The following is an 8,554-nucleotide window of genomic DNA, read 5'->3' as shown; positions in this document are numbered from 1 at the left end:
GTGTCTCTCTGACCAGTGTAATGTCCCATCTGTAGCAATAGTCAAAGAACTCCAGAATTCACTCAGCACAGTCAGCCTTTGCCAGCAGACACTTAAAATGTGTTCCCATTTCCCACCAAAAGCATATCTGTGAATCCAAAGGAGTTATGGCCAGTGGGGAGACACGGTCCTTCCCCATTGTGCTGGAGGGCCTAACCGAGGTTGTTTGTGCTGATGTGGAGCTGGGAGCCATGGCAGTGTCTCCGTGAGGACACAGAAGTCACGTAACACAACAAATTGTGATGGAGCCACATGCCAGATGGGAGAAGGTCAATAAACCACAAAATGTAAGTGATGGATTGTTTCTGCAAGATAAATACATATAGAGTTCAGTGGAGCCAGTGTGGACCAACAAGGGCGTTCTGGGGCAGGGGAGGGGTAGGAATAGGGAAATTTAAAATTGCCTACACAAAGAGATGAGTGGGGATTCAGAAAAGGCGTGCTGCTCAAGCAGATTCAGGCCTGGTGAAATGGCATGCCAGGGAGAAAATATGGGCCAGTTGTCCCAGCCAGCTTCCACCTTGTGAGTATTGTCCATATTTGCCTTATCTGTAAAATACCCACCTCTAGGTGTTGCCCTGTAATGTTTCCATCTTTTGGATAGCTGTGGAGGAATAGTAAAGGTGGGAGCAAGCACGTTTTATGTACGCAGCAATCCTTGAGGCATCCCAGTCTGGTTCTACCAATAAATTTAGCCTTCCTTGCAGCTCATGGACTTAATTCCCTTTCCACATCCCTCAGCCAGCCCTGACTGCCCTGTGCCAGACTGTGACCCAGCTGTATAGAGAGAGACTGGCTGGCAGCAGTGCTCCTTTAACACTTGTGTCATAATGAAGTGACTCAAGGAGGTCAGGAGCAGGTCGTCAGCACGTAGAGAACCTACTCTTCAGAGGAAACGGGTTGCAGGAAATAGCAAGGGTTTTTCACTCATTTGATAATGTCACTGTAGAACTAAGAATGAACGTCATTCACATTCAGTCATTTGCAAATAACTGATCTAAAGTAAATAATCCAGTTACTTTTCCTTCAGGTGTAGACAACTTCCAGGTCCTGCCTGGGTGGGGGATTTCCTGTCTGCGTTTGGTTTGTACCTTTTCCAAGGCCTGTGGTTTGCCAGCTGGTTCATGCCTCCCATTAACACCTGCTGCACGTTTAACTCATTTCTAATTTTATGACCAGGGGAGTGAGGCCTCCCATCTGCAACTGGCAGAATCTATCCTGGCAGCTGAGTCTGTGCTGCCTTCTGCCTGCTGTGAAGCCAGAGGGTTTGCTCAGTTTTGTTTTGCCAAAAATTGCCTTGAGAGTATAGAAGGGGAAACCAAATAGAAAGAAAGGGAGCAACACGGAAGCACAGCTTCCAAGTTATCTCTGTTCATCTGCCAATGGGCCATGCAGAGCTGTGCATTCCTCTAGAGTTTTCGGTGCCCGTTGCTCTCTTAGTCTGACACATTTTGAGAGAGAAGCCATCTGAAATGGGGATTTCCATTGCTTTCTTTCTTTCCCAAGGAGTCTAGGACTTGGGGGATTCTTTGGGGGCCTAGATAGATGCAAGACATATACATGCACCTCTGGAAATCTGCCCAGAAAACCACAAAGATGCAGGGAGAACCTGAGTATGGTCTCCTCTTGCAGGTCCAGGTTACAGATGTGACCAGACAGCTGAGGCAGCTGCAGGGCTCCAGCCAACTCACACACATTGCTGAATGTCAGGCACAGCAGGCACCTGGAAGCACATCTTTACCAGCATCCTCCAAGGAAAGCTGTGCTGCTTTCCACTCCTGGCAGAGGGGACTGCACATTAGGAGGGGCTTTGGGAAAAAGCTGCTGTCAATTCTGTTACCTTCTCAGAGATGGACAGATGTGCTACATCATCCATCATGTTATCCTGACACTTTATTTGGAACATTCTTCAGGGAAATACTGACAAAAAACAATCTGCAAGTAACAGATATTTGTAGACAGGTTGAACAACATGTACCTGAGAAGTAAAATTTTGGCTAATGTCCTGTTGCATTCCCAAGCGACAGGAAAGAAGGAATATGACAGTCACTTTACTGCTAAATCAGAACTCTGCTCCTCTGATGAGGAGCTGGGAGCACCACCAGGAACATTCAAACAGGAGTTGAAAGTTGAAGAAAATTTCCTCATAGCCAGCCCATTGTAAAAGCTGCATTGCAAGGGTAAAAGCAGAAATGGGGGGGAAATTTCTCACTTGTTCTGTTCTGCTCTATGTTGAGGTCAAAGCAGGAGATTTCTAGAGCAAAGGGCAGACTGACTCAAGTGTACATGAAACTTTGTCGGGAAGTTGTCTCAAGTCTCACAGTACTGACATCAGAGCACTTCACCCCAAGTGCCAGACCCAGCTCAGGCCCTCACATGCTGTGTGCAAAGCAGGGGTGCTCGACTTTAGGTGGCCAGGTCAGGAACTGTAGGGATGATGCAACCAACCTCAAAGTGCGCAACCAGTACTCAGCCTGGGTAAAGGGCACCTGACAGAGCTGCACTAAGTCCAGACACTGCTGCGGACTTGCAGAGCACACAATAAATGAGGGCAACTGGCAGCCCCCGTGGCTGCTTTTTTCCCTCTCACAGGAAGGGGAATATCTTGCTGGGTGCTGCCAGCAAGAAGAGGGAGCACTGGGGTACCTTGCAGTTGAGTGTGCTCAGAGTAGAAGCCTTGTATCAATTGCCCAACAACAATTGCCCCCGTCGTTCCCAAGGAAGCACATAGCGTGTAAGGTAACATCAGCTGCAGACAGCTGAAGACACGGTGAGTGTAGGTGTCTAAGAGATTTAAAAAAAACAACAGAGAAAGTTTGTTCTTATCCAGACGGATTTCCTGCAGCGATGAGTGAGCCTGGCATGTTTCCACTTTACCTTTGGCATATGCCTGTACATCTGGCAGGCTGACACAACGTTATTCATTTCTAGTGAGAAGGGAGCAGTTGCCCTTAAAGGTATTGCGTTAGAGCCTGCTCTGTCCCTACTTTTCCTGCACCAGCCTCTGCCCTTGTGCCCCCTCTGGGGCACCTCAGTAGGAGGGAAGAGGGGAGAACTAACCTCCATGGAGAGCATCTTGCTGCTGTCATCTTGGCGTGCCATGCCTGCTGTCTTCGCTTGCGGCTTTGGGCCAAAACTGTCTCCTACCACAAGTAGAATCCAATAAGTCAGACCCTTGGAAGCTGCTCTTATTCCTGTACCCATCTGTGGCTGTGGCAGGCCACACAAGCCCTTTGTTTGCTCATCACCAGGCATCCTAATAGGTCTTTGCTTTCGCCACCTCGGAAAATATTTTTTCCCTTGTTTTAAAAAACTTACGTCCTGACACTGAGCCAGCTGCTAGAACTATTTTAGGACGAGGATTACCAGAATTAGATAGCAGGAGAGTAAGTTATATTATAGCTGTTTGTTGATAGCTCTGTTTAAAACCAAAAGCAGCCATCTAGCTAGCTTGGAAACCATTCCACTAGCGTAACCTCCGCATCCGCAAGGGTTTCATTCCAGTCTGCAGCCGGCCGGGTTTGGTCCATCCGTGAGTAAACCGGGACATCTAGTGGCCAAACTCGAGCTTGGCAAGCGCTAGGACCCCTGGTAGCAAAACGTTCCCAGGACCTCTGTGGCAGGCCGTAATGGATGCAGAACCATGCCAGGGGATAAACAAGGGCTAAATAATCACCTTGGCAGCTTTGTCCTTCCCAGCTGCACACGTGGCCCCGAGCCACTGGCAGAAGAATCCAGCCTGAGGCAAACCTCCTGGCCTGATCTTAGTCTAGCTTGAATGTCATTATAGTTGTTCAGCGGTGAGAATCTGTCCCCAGTTGAGGGCCAGGAGGGCTTGTATCAATAAGCTTAAATCTTAAGTCCATGTGCATATCAAGACTCCCCTGATTAATGTGGAAGCTCCATTTGTCCTTTGCCTTTGAACCATATATCTTTCTGGGGGATAAGCTCTTTACCCAGTACCACGTCCAGATGTGTGATGGATTTACAGATGTAAACACTCCCCAAAGAAGGAACCTGTAGAGTGAGAGGTGTTGAGCATGCAGCATCCTGGCCCCACTGTGCACCTGCTTTGTGTCTTAAGCTGCAACCAGCACCTCTGTAGACACTTTGTTCTAAGAGAGAAGGAAGGAACAGACAGGGCAGGCTGAAACTTGGACTTATGATACGGAATGACTGAGTCCTTCAGGTGACACCCATAGAAGTACGTTAAGTACAGGCAATAAATATGTCTGCAGAGGAGGAGCAGGTAGTTCAAGGAACAAACTTAGAGCTGTGCAAGTGCTGACAAAGCTTCTCCTTAGACTTGTGTGCTTCGGTGGGTTGGATCCTATTTTGTTGGAAATCTGGGGTCAGCATGATTGAGAAGGGCATAAGCACCAGCTCTGTCTTTGGCCCCAGTATGGCTCCAGTGTAGACCAAAGAAGACCAAGAGCAAGCTGTTTTCCTGCTATGGATGCATAACTTGCCTTCCTAGGGCTTATCACATTGCTCCCTGGTAAAAGGGTGTTTAGAATTTCCTGCCTTGCCTATAGCCCTGCTGCACCTGACAACTCAGGAGCTGTCAGAGAAGCTCTTGAAATCCCTCTTTGGTGGTGAAACTCAGATGAGAGCCTTTTCACTCTGTGGGGTGTACTCCTCTTGTGCTGTCTTAGATGCCCTCATGCATCCCTTAGATGAGGGGAGGGTAGACACAGGCACATATCCATGCTGCTCTGCTCATTTTCATGGTGACATTTTGAGACACAGCCAGGGACTTGCATACAAGCCAGGCTGTTCTGCCCTTGTCTAAATGGAGGTGCAGCAAGAGAGGAGTCAGAAATGGTTCATTCCTATGATGTGGGCTGGATGTTGTGAGCTGTGTGCTCAGTGCCAGACTTGGGAGCTGGGAAGCACGTCTCTGCCCTGTCTGTCACGTAGCCTGGGTGTCGCATCTCAGCACAGAGATAGTATCTGGCTGCTGGGGCTGCACCTGCTGACATGGCTGGAGGGTCCTAGCTGTGCTGTGTCTCAGGTCTCACCAGTGATCAGGGCTAATTCATTTTTCTTGGTGCTGAGCTCATCCGTCACTTGCTGTCCCAGGGTCGGTCTGAGGCCACTCTGTAACACTAGCCCCGGAGCACGTTTTTTCTCAAGGACCTTCCCCTGTGTAGAGGCACCAGCCTGAAGAACCACATCCCTTCTTGATTGGCACGAGTATTTCTCTGCAATCAGGCGGGCTGTCTGCCCTGGGGTCTGTTACACTGCTTCTGGTACAACACGTGCTGCCTGCCAGCAGCGTTAATGACCCCTGACTGTCCCCTCCTTGCCCAGCAGTGACACTTTCAGCCTCAAGGCACAACACTGCACCAATGGTATTTTTGGCCTTGGCCTGACCTTCACATCAGCCTCAGCTGATGCCATTGCAAAGCCATTGCACCACCATTTGCTCCCAGTAGGGTGTCCTTTATCAAGAACAGTGTCTTAAGGTTATTGGTTTCATATAGAAGTGATAGGACATGATCACAAGCTTGTTCAGACCCAGTTCTTGTTTCTGAAATGTAATTTCAAATAAATTTCATGTTCTAGCACCTGCTTCATGGAGAAAAGTTGCTGGATATGTACAGTAAAACCCAGAGCCTGTACAATGAAGCTGTAAAATTAGCACAGTGCGGCTTGGGAGTACCACAACTACCTATCTAGTGACAGATTCACCAGCTGCCTCTACAGAGAGGGCCTGTGGGTTTTCAAAAGTAATTTCAGCCGGATCAGCATTCCAAGTGAGCATGGGGACTCGAGCTGTAGCAACCGCTTCCCCACAGCCATTTCTGCAAAGGCTTTGAGGCTGTTCCATGCACAGCAGTGCTGTGTAGGTGTGAGGTACAAATGGCCAAGTGGCATGACAGAGTCACACCTTCAGGAGCAGCTGAGAGGGGCAGTAAGCAAATAAGCAATCTATTGCATTTCCCTTTCCACAGCAGAGTTTGGCTTTAGAAGTGCAAACCTGGCCTCCCACAGGGGCTCTGCTCGTTTGATGGCAGTTGTCCTTTTACTGCTGTTCATCTGCTCATAAATGCACAAAGCTGGAGTAATCCAATCAGCATTCCATTTAAAGGAGGTGCTGCTTGCTGAAGACTTGTGCACTCATGAGGAACAGGAGAAAAGGTCCTGATTCTCCTCCAGGTCTCCTAGGGGCTAAGGCAGGAACCCTGCAATGGAACAATGGCAAATGACACTGAAGGTGGTACGGGGGATCCTCACCTAGCCCAAGAGGTGTTTGCCAGCATTAAATCCCCCTCAACCACCAGCCATTCATGGCTCTGACTGTAGTTCCAAGGGCTGTAGTGAGTAGCTGTGTTCCACAGATCCCCACACGTGCCTCACTCAAGTGCCACACAGGTCAAGGACTGATTGCTTGGCAACCAGTTTCCCCTTCAATTAGTCTCCAGTCTTTCCCCATTCAAACTTCTCATTCCCATAGTTTGAAGACAGGGAGACAATCTTTCTAGTAAAGTATTCACAAAAAGAAATATCTTAGGCTTGTACGCACTGCTGAGCCCTTTGTTGAAAATAAATTCTAGGAAAAGCTTCACACAAACAAAGGGCATTTGGTAGTTTTTGAGCTTGCAGGAGATCAGCAGCTGGCAGAGGCTGGTAACACAGGTTAAGGTACCACAGGTCAGGCTGCTTTTGCTTCCCTGAAATCTGTATTTTGCAAACAACTGGTCCAGAAAATAGTGTAGCACCTGTCTTAAAGAAATGACAAAGCCTTCCCATGTTCAGACTGTGCAGCATGCCTGGAAACCCATCATGAAAAGGGTGTACGTGAAGGGACCCGCACTGCCTGGTCTGACATGGTGTGTAAGGCCCCAGCCCTGCTATTAGCACATCCTTATCAGAATTACTTGCTCCTGCTCTTCTCTCTTGCTGCTCTCTGCAGCTCAGCACCTCTTTCTGTTTCTCTGTATCAATGCCAGCACATGCAAAAAGCAAAGGAGAAATCTGTGATGGATTTCCCTTCTTGCTGGCAGCAGCTGCTTGCTTTGACACAGACCCTGTGCAAGGTATCTGAACACTGTGCAGTGAGAGGAAAACCACCCTGTGTTTGTGATATTACAGCTACAGTGGGAAAAGATTCCAAAGAACTAAGAAGAAATCTGATTTCCATGACACAGCTAAGAATGCACACAAGTGAATACCTCCATTTGACAGTAATACAGTTACCACCAGACCTATCTGCTACCAGCAGGAAGACAGACCACTAGGATGGTGCAAAATAATCCACAAAACAGGTTTTCTAATTGGGAAAGGCACTTTGGACAGGCTTTTTTACAACCTGTTTGTAACCAGTTTGTCTGTCTCCTAACCTCCCTACCCCCACCTTGTTCTCTTCCTTCATTTCTTGCAATTTTAAACATTTCAAAGCTGCATTCAAAAGGAAGAATTTCCTAAGCATAACACTGCAGAGAATGGCAACAAAAAATATGCTGCAGCATGCCATGTTTTGGGAGGAGCACCACTGTCCAGGTCTGGCTGCCAGATTAACAGGTCTCCTTCAGGGTAAGGCCAGAGCAGCACTCATACGCCTTTTGCTCACGCATCTCATTCATGGAAAGAGCAAGGGAGGAAATGTCCCTACCAGTCTAACTCTACAGGGCAGATCAGCTTTCCTTGTTTCCTCTACCCAACAAAGTCACAAAGCCTCCTGCCACCGCTGTTCCTCCCTTTGTCCCCTTGAGTCTCTGCTGAAGGATCCAACACTTCCTAAGAACAGCCCTGCTTCCTGGGCCAGCTGCCAGTGATGGGCAATGGGCTCCAGCAGACATGAGGACATTAGGCTGCCTTGTTCAGGCTGGGATAGGTAAAGCATCAGCTTTGTTCCCCCGAGGGGGAACACTGCTGCCAGCAATGAACAGCCAGCCAAGCATACTGAAGATGGCACCACTGCCAGGAGTGGTAAAATGGATTTCCCAAGAGTGGCAGCTGCAGCCCTGGGTACTGCACACCAGCTCTTACTGTTGCCTAAGAACAGCCAAGTTAAGTTTTGCTTTGGAGATCCTTCATTGCAACCCACAGTCTCTAACTATTATATAGGTCTGTGAGTCCTGGTTTTCTTCAAAGCAGCTGTTGATTAAGGAATGATTTCATTTAACTTTCTTGGACCATTCTTAAAAATAAACAGTCACTGAAGACTGTAGTGTTCCAAAAACCAAAAAACAGAACTCCCATCCCTCTCTACTCATCTGGGGTACTATTACCTCAATCCACTACAGTAGACTGACTGTAGATACTCTTATGTGTATTAAAATGTTCTCAAATTAGGACAAGAGAATTAAATGAGGACAAAGGAGACATTCTCTTTATTACCAAAAAAAAAAAAACCAAGAATTTGATATATTTACCATTCTCTTTTTTTTAAAATGTCATCTTTTATTTACTCATAAAGAGCCAATAAGTTATATAAATCAGAGTAGTTTTCATTTTCTTACTGAAGTAGTCAATAAGATTTTAACTTAGATTTATGCTGACTCAGTAG

Source organism: Prinia subflava, chromosome 18 (assembly GCF_021018805.1).
Source record: "Prinia subflava isolate CZ2003 ecotype Zambia chromosome 18, Cam_Psub_1.2, whole genome shotgun sequence".
Lineage (NCBI taxonomy): Eukaryota > Metazoa > Chordata > Aves > Passeriformes > Cisticolidae > Prinia > Prinia subflava.
Note: the sequence above shows the minus strand (reverse complement) of the source record.